This window comes from Entelurus aequoreus, linkage group LG09 (genome assembly GCF_033978785.1).
Source record: "Entelurus aequoreus isolate RoL-2023_Sb linkage group LG09, RoL_Eaeq_v1.1, whole genome shotgun sequence".
NCBI lineage: Eukaryota > Metazoa > Chordata > Actinopteri > Syngnathiformes > Syngnathidae > Entelurus > Entelurus aequoreus.
The window spans coordinates 45,505,998-45,520,997 of NC_084739.1; the positions used below are offsets into that span (position 1 = coordinate 45,505,998).

General features: G+C 39.5%; 1 protein-coding gene across 1 annotated transcript in view; it reads right to left on the reverse strand.

Annotated features, from left to right (window-relative positions):
- b3gat2 (beta-1,3-glucuronyltransferase 2 (glucuronosyltransferase S)) overlaps positions 1 to 15,000 on the reverse strand; it is a 639,688-nt gene that overhangs the window by 101,852 nt on the left and 522,836 nt on the right. The window lies entirely within an intron of this gene.

A 15,000-nucleotide genomic window follows, 5' to 3' on the forward strand; every position in this document is an offset into this window, starting at 1 on the left:
CAGCGTGCAGGTAAAAAGGTATCTAATGCTTAAACCAAAAATAAACAAAAGGCGAGTGTCTCTAAGAAAAGGCATTGAAGCTTAAGGATGGCTATGCAAAACGAAACTAAAACTGAACTGGCTGCAAAGTAAACAAAAACAGAATGCTGGACGACAGCAAAGACTTACAGCGTGTGGAGCAGACGGCGTCCACAAAGTACGTCGGTACATGATAATCAACACCAAAATAGGAGCGCAAGACAAGAACTAAAACCCTACACAATGGAAAAGACCAAAAAACTCAAAATAAGTCACGGCGTGATGTCACAGGTCGTGACAGAACACCTACTTTGAGACAAGAGTTATAGTGATGCATGGGTGGTTATGGTTTGAATTCATATCCAACAATTGCGAAAACAACATTTTATTGTCAATATCGGCTGCTGAGTTTCATTTTTTTTTAATGTTTTCTGCTTATGGTGTGCCTCTGGATTTTTTCAATGAAAAAAATGTGCCTTGGCTCAGAAAAGGTTGAAAAACACTGCTCTATACAACAGGGGCGCTCTACTGTTTTTAGGAATTTGATGCAAAAATGTCTCCCAGGTTTTGAACGTAACTCATGGGCTGCTATGATGCCGGCTTTGGCCCCTGGGCTGCCAGTGGAATAGCCCCGAGTTAGGCCATTTGAACGTTATTAAAAAGTGAAGTCATGTGACGTGTTTTCTGCAAGTCTCCATACATGAGTTTTTCTCAGCATTGCAGGATAAGTATGCGGAGACAACACAGTCAAAGTCTTCGCCATCAACATTTGCTACTGTTTTACATCCATGACTTCTGATCTGCAGGACGCTGCTTGTTTCCAGTATTTAGGCCACACAGCTGTGAGGGCAAGGGGACAGTGTGTCTCTGTTGGCGAGGGAAAAATGCTTTGGCTTAACACAAGTCCAGCTAAGGTCAGTGAAGGCAACACAGAAGACAGACAGGAAGTCAGTGTTGTGTTTGTTTACATACATTACATTGTTGTCCTTTAACACTATATAAACTACTGCTGATAGATGTAGGCAATTATGTTTGTTTGAAAAGACTGTCTTTTAAAACAACAAATAATACATAATAAAGCGTGCTTGTTAGATACAACCATTCGTGTGTAAACACAAACAAGAATATTTGCTTTGTTTTACTGCCATCTTGTGGCAGACTCGTAGGGGTGCAGTAGTCACGCAATAAAAACACAGTTTTAAATATATTATCATAATGAACTATTGATTATTGTTTATGAAGCTTTATTTTCCAAACGAACAATGATTATATTGAATTTAAGCATCTCTGTTTATCTGTACAATAAACTAGAATATGCATTAAAACTGCTTATAGCGCCTCCTATATGGTTGAGCGCTGGCCGTGGTGCTGAAATATTGCCCTCGTTTGTATAGAACAGGGGTCACCAACGCGGTGCCCGCGGGCACCAGGTCGCCCGTGAGGACCAGATGAGTCGCCCGCGGGCCTGTTCTTAAAAAAAAAATAAAAAAAAAATAATTATTTTTTAAAAATTAAATCTACATAGAAAAAACACAAGATACACTTTCAATCAGTGCATCAACCCAAACAACCTCCCCCATGCACACTCATCCACACCCACTCACACAAAAGGGGTTATTTCTTTCTGCTACCAATATTCTGGTTCCCACAACATAGACAACACATCTGCAAGGGACAAAGTCCCTGAAGCACACATGATTGTAAAGGCTGCTGGTCCACTAAAATTTTCATTAATTACTATTTTTTATGTAATTATTTTTATATTGTTTTACTTTCTTTTTTATCCAAGAAAATGTTTTTATTTATTCATCTTATTTTATTTTATTTTTTAAAAAAGGGCCTTATCTTCAACAGACCAGGTTGTCAATGAAATTAGATTTGTTTAAAGGGTTTTTTAAACCAGGCCAAGTCCAGATAATGTCCAAGTCGGACTCAGCAACACACACCTTCATTCATGTGCACAGAAAAAAATTAGGGAACACAACAGATTGCATATAATTTATAAACAAAATTACATTTTCAAAATAAGCATTTATTTACAGTCCAGGTCACTCAAATTAGGAAACACAACAACAGATATCATATAATCTATAAACATAATTATACTTTCAAAATAAGCCTTTGAGGACTTCTCATCTTTTTTTTTAATGTTTTTTGGCATCATTATCGTTTTCAACCATGTAACTTTCTAAAGTTAGAAAATACTGAATAAATGTTTTAAAGAAAGTAATACTAAGTGAATATCTGGTTTTGGCCTTAAAAATAAACATTTTTACCGAGTACTATAATTAAATTGACTAAATCATGATTGTCAATGAACTCTCCTAAAATAACAGAAACCACATTAAGCTTCTTAAACAAACCAATCCTTAAACACATTTTTTCAACTTCCACCCAAAACAAAGATACAATATGACAATACCAAAACAAATGCAGGGTGGATTCAGGCTCCTAACAACAAAATCGGCAATCATCTGACTCTGTCATATTCCATAATTTTAACATTTTCCCTGTGGGTAAAAAGTTATAAATAATTTTAATTTGAAAATAACGATTTTGCACATCGATAGTGGTTTTATAGATTAGTTTGAATATGGCATCCCATGGCAACAGGCAGTCAAAAAAGTCCTCCCATTTTACATTTGTGTTGTATGAGGCAGCCTTCAAAGATTTCTTCATTAAATAAAAATTATATATTTTTCTATTTATTTTAGTTCCTTTTTGCCAACTAGAATTTCTTATTAGAGGTTTACAAACTAATAATTTAGTAGTTCCATAATTAATTATTTGTTTCCATCTTTTCCCAATTACTCCAGTTAGTTGATAAAATGAAAAGCTTGAGCAAGCATCACCATACATAGCTCTAAATTCATCATACTTCATAATTTTACCATTCTCATTGATAATATCATTGACAAAAATGATTCCTCTTTCAAACATATTTTTCCAAAAGAAAGGCTTTCCATCTATTACAATATTAGAGTTCATCCATATTAACTGCTGCAAAATATCGTCTCTTTTTTCTGGCACATAAAATTGAAAACACCACTATGAGTGGATTGTTTCCTCTATGAACCCCGCCATGTTTCCCAGCAGACTCTCTGGGAGGGGATCACTTGTAAAAAAGGATACAATTTCTTTTGATATAGTACATGTTTTTTGTCCAACAGGACATTTGTGTACCACTCAATGTTTAAATACATCTTTGGAACAATTGATGCTTTTAAAGACAGACACATAGCTTCAAGGTTGACAAGTTTCAGGCCCCCATATTCATACTCTTTGTACAAAACCTTTCTTTCAATCTTTTCTGGTTTGCCGTTCCAGACAAAATCGAAGACCCTCCGCTCATAAATCTTAAAAAAGTTTTGTGATGGAGCTGGTAATGACAAAAACAAATAAATAAATTGAGGAATAATTAACAAGTTGGCAATAGACATTTTACCATACAAGGTTAGGGATTTCCCTTTCCATAATTGCATAATTTTGTCCAGCTTTCTTAGTCGATTATCATAATTTACTGAGCCTAGATCTTCCAGATTTTCTGGGACAACAACACCAAGTATGTTAACTGGTCCATCTGTCCACAAAACAGGCACTTTGCATTCCATTCGAAAGGACGTTCCCTTTAGATTTCCGATCCTTCACATTTTACATTTATCATAATTAAGCTTAAGGCCAGATTGCTGTGAAAATATGTCCAAAAGATTAAGAAGGTTCCGCAAACAATGAGGAAAAATCTTATCTTTGTGAATCAGCCTTTTCTGACATGAACTTCATCAAGAACAAACACAGAACACGCCTCACTGATGCACATCTGCAAGACTCACTCAGAGTTGCAGTGTCAAGTTACACACCAGAGTACAACACACTAGTTAACAGCATGCAATGCCAGGCTTCCCACTAACTGACAAAGAAACAGATAACAGATTTGGTGTCCAGTTCAAAGTGTGACATGATTTAAAAATTTGAGAGTTTACTTTTGTATTTTACATGAGTTATTATTTGTACAAACATGGTGCAAAGTAATTCATGATTTGTTAAAAAATGTTAGTGGCTGGCTAGTTAAAATGGGATATTGTGATTTCACAAGACTGTCTTAAAAGTGATGATTTGAAAATGTTCAATTTGGAAAATGTGCACTTAGAGAAAATATAAAAATAAAGTGTTGCATATTGATATTTATCTGTTTCTATATATATTTATTGTGAGAAATCATTAAGATGATCAGTGTTTACACAAAGATAAATATCTTTAATTATTAATAATAACAGAGTTAAAGGTAAATTGAGCAAATTGGCTACTTCTGGCAATTTATTTAAGTGTGTATCTAACTGGTAGCCCTTCGCATTAATCAGTACCCAAGAAGTAGCCCTTGGTTTCAAAAAGGTTGGTGACCCCTGGTATAGAATAATGAACTTATATTGAAATGGTTTAAGTTGTATGATTCATCATATACTATTTGTTTGTATAGAAGAACTATCGAAGGCAACTGTGGGGGGATAATTATTTGACCCCTTTTGCAAAGACACAATCAGTTCATTATTACAGAAAATGTTATAAAAAAAGAAGAAGTATATATTTTTTTTGGTCATTTGTTGTGTTTATGTGATGTTTCTAAACTAATGTAGCATGCAATGCTGGTTATTGGACTCCAATGTGTTCCTAATCTGTAACTGGGTGACAAATTGAGAAAAGGTGACATAATGCAGTAAAATATGCTATAATGTATATAATGCTATTCAGCTAGTAAAAAAAACACGCCCTTTGCGGCCCATCTTATCACAAACATGTTGCTTTGTGCCCAGTTAAGAGTCTGGAAGTCGAGCAATATTCCTGACTCTTGCATCATGTGGTATGAACCGTTAGGGGGGCAGCAGACTTTAGTGCGCATGCTCGCTGAGCTGGTAGTCGATAGGCCACTGGCTGCGCCTCCAAGTAGGGGTGGGCGATACTGTAAAATATTGGTGTCGACTTGATACCAAGCAGTAGGCGCAGGACCAGTATTCCAACAGCTGTAGTTTATGGTTGCATGACATTTAAAAGCAATATACAAAAACAATTAAATAGCAGTACAGTTTTACATGCAGAAAACAACGTGAAATACATATAAATTATGAAAGACATTTTTGAATGAACATTTAGCATCACGTCCACCTTTATTGAAGACTCTTGAATTCAAAAGTGTTTCTCACCTTCTTTGTCAAAGTGCTGGTAACTCAACGAAAGACTTGTGGCGGAATGATGACGTCATAGAAAGGGGCCATATCTGGGGGAGAAAGACTGGGTGGGAAGTTGTCATGTGTTGTTGTAAAGACAGGTTACGAACACAGTCGGACTCGCAAAGAGTGGAAAGAACACCACAAGGCTGTGGGTATTGTATTCCAGGCCTGTGCCGAATTGCTACTTTTAAAAAGGTAAACATACAAATTCTGTTTAAAAAATGTGCCTTTTCTTTAAAGAAATCTTTGACGCGCAAGATTGAGTCCAATCCGCTTTATTAATATATCGCGGTTAAAAACAATACCGCTTCCAGTGTTGCACATAAAACAGACAATGACAAGTAATTCAATTAAAAGCATTTAACTTAATAAAATCAATTCAAAATGAAATACTGTTTGAAACAAAACAAAAAAAACACCAACATAAGTGAAAACTAATCTGTAAAATAGAATAAAACAATAAAAGACACAAGATAAACATACAGTAAATTAAATACTTCAATAACATAACTACAATGACAAAAAAAAGTAACAGCTTAACCAAATGAAATAAAATAGTCATAATTATCGTAGAAATACAGCATGAAAAACTCCTTCTGCAGTCAGCACATTCTCTGGAAAGAAGAGGGCATTTTAGTCTCCACGGGTATTATTGTATTTTTTTATTTTATTTTTTTAACTTATTTTTTAATATTGATTGTTTATCATGGGCCATGTGTGTTGTGTTGTAAGCGGTGTTGGACCTGAGCACTGCTGTCGGCGTGCTAAGGTCGGCGATGAAGGTGTTACTTGCACAGTATCGTCTTCAAGCTCATTTTGCAGGTGGCAACAAATATTAATCTAGCATTAAAATTAGGCAGCCATAATATGGTTATTGCTGTTTACGTCTGTGTCGTTATGATACCGAATCTTGGTACCCATCCCTAACCAAAACCAAAATACTACATTTAGTTGCATCTTTGTGAACTGCACTCCTTTTGGGTTGATTTAAAAATGAAGTGCAAACTGCCTAAAAAAATAAAATAATAATTAGAATTAAAAAGCCTCCAAAGCAGGGACCCATGATTTGCGGGGGCCCTGTTTTGTGCAAAAAAGTGCATGTAAAATGTCACATAATGAATGACAGTGCTTCATATGAAGTTTTACTGCAAAAGGTATTCCTAGCCCCTTTCTGCTCCGTCACTGATAAGAATATAATGGCAAATTTCTCCATTCATTCACTTGTTCTCCCATGGCGCATTGTGTAAGAGTTGGACATATCATTTAGGATTGAATTCCGGGCAGCACGGTAGTACAGGGGTTTGTACGCGTGCCTCGCAGTATGAAGGTCCTGAGTTCGATCCTGCAGGCTGCAAATTTTCACTCAGTTCAAAACCACCCTAGTCAACCTCTTCTAATTTATTGACTCATGTATTATGATTATAATATATCCAAAGCAAGACAACATATCCTTATTTGAGCTACACATTTCCAGATTATATATGAAATGGTGTAACAATCATATCAAGTTGGAAACAATCTCACACAAGGGTTGCCAGGGTATAAAGTTATGAGCACATTTTAATAAATCCACTTTGGTTCTCAATGGTGGCCAATGTTAAAAACAACTGAGTTACCTTCTTACTAAGTAACATGAAATGTAGCATTGCTATTTTGGAATGCAGTATAAATTATTGAGGAAAAGAAAACCTGCTGGTTAAATTTATCTATTTTGATGTCATTTATAATGTGTATACAGCCTCACAATACGAAGGTCCTGAGTAGTCCTGGGTTCAATCCCGGGCTCGGGATCTTTCTGTGTGGAGTTTTCATGTTCTCCCTGTGACTGCGTGGGTTCCCTCCGGGTACTCCGGCTTCCTCCCACCTCCAAAGACATGCACCTGGGGATAGGTTGATTGGCAACACTAAATTGGCCCTAGTGTGTGAATGTGAGTGTGAATGGTGTCTGTCTATCTGTGTTGGCCCTGCGATGAGGTGGCGACTTGTCCAAGGTGTACCCCGCCTTCCGCCCGAATGCAGCTGAGATAGGCCTGCAGCACCCCCCGCGACCCTGAAAGGGTAAAAGCAGTAGAAAATGGATGGATGGATGAACTGAATTCCTGTCTGGTTGTGCCTGCAACTTCTTTTTAAACGCTATGTTTTTTATATTTTATTTTGTTCTAAAACATGAATTATGATTACCTCCCTGCTTGACACTCAGCATCAAGGGTTGGAATTGGGGGTTAAACCACCAAAAATGATTCCCGGGCACGGCCACTGCTGCTACTCACTGCTCCCCTCACCTCCCAGGGGGTGATCAAGGGTGATGGGTCAAATGCAGAGAATAATTTCCCCACACCTCCTGTGTGTGTGACAATCATTGGTACTTTAACTTCAACCTAACTTGAAGTGAAGTAAAGTGAATTATATTTATATAGCGCTTTTTCTCTGGTGACTCAAAGCGCTTTACATAGTGAAACCCAATATCTAAGTTACATTTAAACCAGTGTGGGTGGCACTGGGAGCAGGTGGGTAAAGTGTCTTGCCCAAGGACACAACGGCAGTGACTAGGATGGCGGAAGCGGGGATCGAACCTGGAACCCTCACGTTGCTGGGACGGCCGCTCTACCAACCGAGCTATACCGAACAATCTAGTTCGTTTTAACAAAAAAAAAAAAAAACATGCAACAAATTTAATTCAAGTTTGACTTAAAAAAAAAAAAGGTATACAAATCAATAAATACATCCATGCATCAATTTTCTACCGCTTGTCCCTTTCGGGGTGGCGGGGGTTGCTGGGGCCTATCTCGTAAATGTGTGATCAAAATAATTAATGGCAGAGGAAGGGGGAAATATATTGTTTTGTATATTGTACAGGATTGCTTATTATTTTTATTGGATAGTAGTCTATTTATTTGAATTCTTAGTTTTATCTTGATTACTTCTTGTGTAATTTATTTTCATCCCATATTTGTTCCCACTACCGCACCTTAAATTGGAGTCCTTAATCTCGTTATATGCAAATATAATGACAATAAAGTCCATTCTATTCTAATCTAGTGGTTAGAGTGTCCACCCTGAGATCGGTAGGTTGTGAGTCCAAACCCCGGCCGAGTCATACCAAAGACTATGAAAATGGGACCCATTACCTCCCTGCTTGGCACTCAGCATCAAGGGTTGGAATTGGGGGTTAAATCATCAAAAATGATTCCCGGGCGCGGCCACCGTTGCTGCCCACTGCTCCCCTCACCTCCCAGGGGGTGATCAAGGGTAATGGGTCAAATGCAGAGAATAATTTCGCCACACCTCGTGTGTGTGTGACAGTCATTAGTACTTTAACTTTTTAACTTTAAATAAAATTCTGCTTCGGCCTCAAATTTAGCCTGCAAAAAAAACAAAATGAAAAATGAAACCCAAAAAACATCATTTGTTTAAAAAAGAAAAAAAATATCGATCTTCTCATGCTTGTACCGATTTGATACTGACACTAGTTCCGATATCGATGTTGTCGATAGTTGGCTCACCGTCACGTGGTCACGCCGGCTCCAGCCCTCGCGCGGGCGTCTTGTCTCATTCAAGCCACGCGCTGCCCTGAGAGAACATTCCGGTCGTCGCTCTCGGACCCTTTTTCCACACATTCTAACCAAAATGGAGGAAAAGAGCGCAATTAACGGCCACGCCATGTCTGCTGCTGCCGAGCGGCCCTCTGAGAAAGAAGCCCACAGGAGCGCGAAGGAGAAGCTGCTGGCGTTCCTGGGCAAGAACCTGCTGGTCCTCATGACGGTGTCGGGGGTGGCGGTGGGCGTGGGGCTGGGCATGACGGTCCGCCACATGGAGCTGACCAAGGCGCAGGTAATGTAAATATTGTAAATAATTCAATGAATATACTCTGATGATTTTTGATTGATTGATTGAGACTTTTATTAGTAGGTTGCACAGTGAAGTACATATTCCGTACAATTGACCACTAAATGGTAACACCTCAATAAGTTTTTCAACTTGTTTAAGTCAGGGTCCACTTAAATTGATTCATGATACAGATATATACTATCAAATATATACCATCATCATAATACAGTCATCACGCAAGATAATCACATTGAATTATTTACAATCCGGGGTGTGGAGGGGGGGGGGGGGGGTTTAGGTTTGGTTGTTATCATCAACAATTGAGAACAGAGAAATGGATATAGGAACAGTGTAGGTCTGACTTGGGAGGATATGGACAGCAAGTAGTGGGAGGGAGAGAGAGAGAGAGAGAGAGTGAGGGAGAGAGAGGATGATCAGAAGGCATAAGAAAAAGTATCTGCATTTGATTGTTTACATTTGATTATTAACAATCCGGGGAGGGTGTTAGTTTAGGGTTGTAGCTGCCTGGAGGTGAACTTTTATTGCGGTTTTGAAGGAGGATAGAGATGCCCTTTCTTTTATACCTGTTGGGAGCGCATTCCACATTGATGTGGCATAGAAAGAGAATGAGTTAAGACCTTTGTTAGATCGGAATCTGGGTTTCAATCATCAATCAATCAATGTTTATTTGTATAGCCCTAAATCACAAGTGTCTCAAAGGGCTGTACAAGCCACAATGACATCCTCGGTACAGAGGCCACATACGGGCAAGGAAAAACTCACCCCAGTGGGACGTCGGTGAATGACTATGAGAAACCTTGGAGAGGACCGCATATGTGGGTAACCCCCCCCCCCCCCCTCTAGGGGAGACTGAAAGCAACGGATGTCGAGTGGGTCTGACATAACATTGTGAAAGTCCAGTCCACAGTGGATCCAACACATCAGCGGGAGTCCAGTCCACAGCGGGGCCAACAGGAAACCATCCCGAGCGGAGACGGGTCAGCAGCGCAGAGATGTCCCCAACCGATGCACAGGCTGGTGGTCCACCCGGGGTCCCGGCTCTGGACAGCCAGCACTTCATCCATGGCCACCGGACCTATGCAACTCCCCCTCGCAAGGGACAGGGGAGAAGAGGAGAGAAGAAAAGAAACGGCAGATCAACTGGTCTAAAAAAGGGGGGGTCTATTTAAAGGCTAGATTATACAAATGAATTTTAAGATGGGACTTAAATGCTTCTACTGAGGTAGCATCTCTAACTGTTACCGGGAGGGCATTCCAGAGTACTGGAGCCCGAATAGAAAACGCTCTATAGCCCGCAGACTTTTTTTTGGCTCTGGGAATCACTAATAAGCCGGAGTTCTTTGAACGCAGATTTCTTGTCGGGACATATGGTACAATACAATCGGCGAGATAGGCTGGAGCTAAACCGTGTAGTATTTTATAGGTAAGTAGTAAAACCTTAAAGTCGCATCTTAAGTGCACAGGAAGCCAGTGCAAGTGAGCCAGTATAGGCGTAATATGATCAAACTTTCTTGTTTTTGTCAAAAGCCTTGCAGCCGCATTTTGTACCAACTGTAATCTTTTAATGCTAGACATAGGGAGGCCCGAAAATAATACGTTACAGTAATCGAGACGAGACGTAACGAACGCATGAATAATGATCTCAGCGTCGCTAGTGGACAAGATGGAACGAATTTTAGCGATATTACGGCGATGAAAGAAGGCCGTTTTAGTAACACTCTTAATGTGTGACTCAAACGAGAGAGTTGGGTCGAAGATAATACCCAGATTCTTTACCGAGTCGCCTTGTGTAATTGTTTGGTTGTCAAATGTTAAGGTGGTATTATTAAATAGATGTTGGTGTCTAGCAGGACCGATAATCAGCATTTCCGTTTTCTTAGCGTTGAGTTGCAAAAAGTTAGCGGACATCCATTGTTTAATTTCATTAAGACACGCCTCCAGCTGACTACAATCCGGCGTGTTGGTCAGCTTTAGGGGCATGTAGAGTTGGGTGTCATCAGCATAACAGTGAAAGCTAACACCGTACTTGCGTATGATGTCACCCAGCGGCAGCATGTAAATACTAAAGAGTGCAGGGCCAAGAACCGAACCCTGGGGAACTCCGCACGTTACCTTGACATAGTCCGAGGTCACATTGTTATGGGAGACGCACTGCATCCTGTCAGTAAGATAAGAGTTAAACCAAGACAAGGCTAAGTCTGACATACCAATACGTGTTTTGATACGCTCTAATAAAATATTATGATCGACGGTATCGAAAGCGGCGCTAAGATCAAGAAGCAGCAACATAGACTAGGTTTAACGTGGTTAGTGGAGCTCCCCCTGGTGTTGTGGTTATGGCGGTCATTTACGTTAAGGAAGTAGTTTGACATGTACTTTGGTATCAGGGAGGTGTAGCGGATTTTATAGACTAGGCTCAGTGCAAGTTGTTTTACTCTGTCCTCCACCCTGAGCCAGCCCACTTTGGAGAAGTGGGTAGGAGTGAGGTGGGATCTGGGGTGGAGGTCTAGAAGTAATCTGACTAGCTTGTTCTGGGATGTTTGGATTATCTTGTGTGATGACTGTATTATGATGTTAGTATATATTTGATAGTATATATCTGTATCATGAATCAATGACCAGTGGACCCCGACTTAAACAAGTTGAAAAACTTATTTGGGTGTTACCATTTAGTGGTCAATTGTACGGAATATGTACTTCACTGTGCAATCTACTAATAAAAGTTTCAATCAATCAATCAATCAAGGTGACCTACTTCGCCTTCCCGGGCGAGATGCTGCTCCGCATGCTGAAGATGATCATCCTGCCTCTGGTGGTGTGCAGCCTCGTGTCCGGCGCCGCCAGCCTGGACACACGCTCCCTGGGCAAACTAGGCGGCATCGCGGTGGGCTACTTCCTGGTCACCACGCTCATCGCTTCCAGCATCGGCGTCGCCTTGGCATTCATAATCAAACCCGGCGTGGGTGCGGGCTCGCTCAACACCAACACGCTCGGTCTGGAGAGCATCAGCAACGACAAGGAGACCGCGGACTCGTTTCTGGACCTGGCCAGGTAAAAACGCAACTTTTTTTTCTTCCCCAAGCCAAATACTTTTACTTTTACATTGTAAGTCGCCGAAGCTCAACTAGTGTCGCTGTTTGTAGGCGTGTAAAGGTCAGAGGTCACACTGACTCAATAAAGAGCAGGTCAGTGCAGCCTTGCAATGTGTGACAAAACCACATGACCGTTTTAAACACACTGATCACTATTTGAACTCTTTAGGACAGGTGTGTCAAACTCATTTCAGATTGGGGGCCACATGGAGAAAAATCTACTCCCAAGTGGGCCGGACGGGTGAAATCACGGCTCGATAACTTAAAAATAAAGACAACTTCGGATTGTTTTCTTTGTTTAAAAAAAGAACAAGCACATTCTGAAAATGTACAAATAATAATGTTTTTTATTATTTGTTATATATTATATTATGATATGTTGGATCCACTATGGACTGGACTTTTACAATATTATGTCAAACCCACTCGAAATCCATTGCTTTCGGTCTCCCCCAGAGGTGGGGGGGTTACCCACATATGCGGTCCTCTCTAAGGTTTCTCATAGTCATTCACATCGACGTCCCACTGGGGTGAGTTTTTCCTTGCCCTTTTGTGGGCTCTGTACCGAGGATGTCGTTGTGGCTTGTGCAGCCCTTTGAGACACTTGTGATTTAGGGCTATATAAATAAACATTGATTGATTGATATTTTACACTTACGGTTAATAGTATTCTATCTTTATTTGTCGTTATTTATACTTTCTGAATAAATTGTGTGATAATGTTCATTAACTCATTGGTGTTAATTTTCAATCTATCAAGATAAAAAAATATAAAAATCAAATTACAGTATGCTATTTATATAGTTTGCTCATTTTCCTCAACTTGTGCACTAACATCATGTGGTTAATTTTTTGTACCGTATTTTTCGGATTATAAATTGCAGTTTTTTTCATAGTTTGGCCGGGGGTGCAATTTATACTCTGTAGCGATTTATGTGTGAAATTATTAACACATTACCGTAAAATATCAAATATTATTTATCTCATTCACGTAAGAGACTAGGCGTATATCAGCAATCGTCACACACACACGTCAACCAATAAAAATTTGGCGGGGGTGGGTCATGGTAGAAGTGCATTGGGAAAAAAAAGATGCTACCTGCTACTATTTCCGTACCTATGAAAATTGATCATTTCAACATTGGCGGTAATTTATAAAAACTGAGATTAGCGATTAGGAGTGACAGATTGTTTGGTAAACGTATAACATGTTCTATATGTTATAGTTATTTGAATGACTCTTACCATAATATGTTACGTTAACATACCAGGCGCGTTCTCAGTTCGTTATTTATGCGTCATATAACGTACACTTATTCAGCCTGTTGTTCACTATTTTTTATTTATTTTAAATTGCCTTTCAACTGCCTATTCTTGGTGTTGGATTTTATCAAATACATTTCCCCAAAAAATGCGACTTATACTCTAGTGCAGGGGTTGGGAACCTTTTTGGCTGAGAAAGCCATGAAAGCCAAATATTTTAAAATGTATTTCCGTGAGAGCCATATAATATTTTTTAACACTGAATACAACTAAATGTGTGCATCTGCCTCACAATACGAAGGTCCTGAGTAGTCGTGAGTTCATACCCGGCCTCGGGATCTTTCTGTGTGGAGTTTGCATGTTCTCCCCGTGACTGCGTGGGTTCCCTCCGGGTACTCCGGCTTCCTCCCACCTCCAAAGACATGCACCTGGGGATAGGTTGATTGGCAACACTAAATTGGCCCTAGTGTGTGAATGTGAGTGTGAATGTTGTCTGTCCTACTGTGTTGGCCCTGCGATGAGGTGGCGACTTGTCCAGGGTGTACCCCGCCTTCCGCCCGATTGCAGCTGAGATAGGCTCCAGCGCCCCCCGCGACCCCGAAGGGAATAAGCGGTAGAAAATGGATGGTGTGCATTTTTAAGTAAGACCAACATTTTTAGAGTGTAATAAGTCTCTTATTCTTTTTAATAATATTGTTATTATAAAGCTAACCAATAGTAAATAAAATACTTCTTACCATTAATGCAACTTTTTGAACAGGTGCGGTAGAAAACAGATGGATGGATTAAAATGCATGAGAATGTTTTATATTTTGAACATTATTTTTAACACTGTGATTGATTACTAGCGGAATTATTCATTACTTATCGTGTTAAACAATGTCAGCTAAGATTTATCTGAGAGCCAGATGCAGTCATCTAAAGAGCTACATCTGGCTCGAGAGCCATAGGTTCCCTACACCTGCTCTAGTGCGACATATATTTTTTTTCCTTCTTTATTATGCATTTTCGGCCGGTGCGATTTATACTCCGGAGCGATTTATAATCCGAAAAATATGGTACATGTGTAGCATAATCTACAAATATACAAATAATTGCTATTGCGACATCTAGTGGACACATTTAGAACAGCAGTTTCTTTCATTCAAACATTTCGGCTCATTTTTATACTTAGCAAACCCATCCCGCGGGCCGGATAAAACCTGTTCGCGTCCTGATCTGGCCCCCGGGCCTTACGTTTGACACCCCCTGCTTTAGGCAATGTACTAAAAAAAACTGCAAAAGTCAAGAAATAGCAATAAGGTATAGCTTTAGCAAGACAGAGGCTGTTTTTTTCTTTATAGGGATGATTCTAATTTATATCTAAAACATTTGATAAATATATATCTTGAACACGAACATCACTGCTATTTTTTCAGTCATGGTGAAAAATAAACTGCACAAACAGAGTCACAGGTGGTTAATTTGTGTCTTTATTACAAAAGTATTTTTTGACATGAATATTTTGCTGATAATTGAAAAAATTGAAAAAAAAATCCATTTTTTTTCAATTCAGT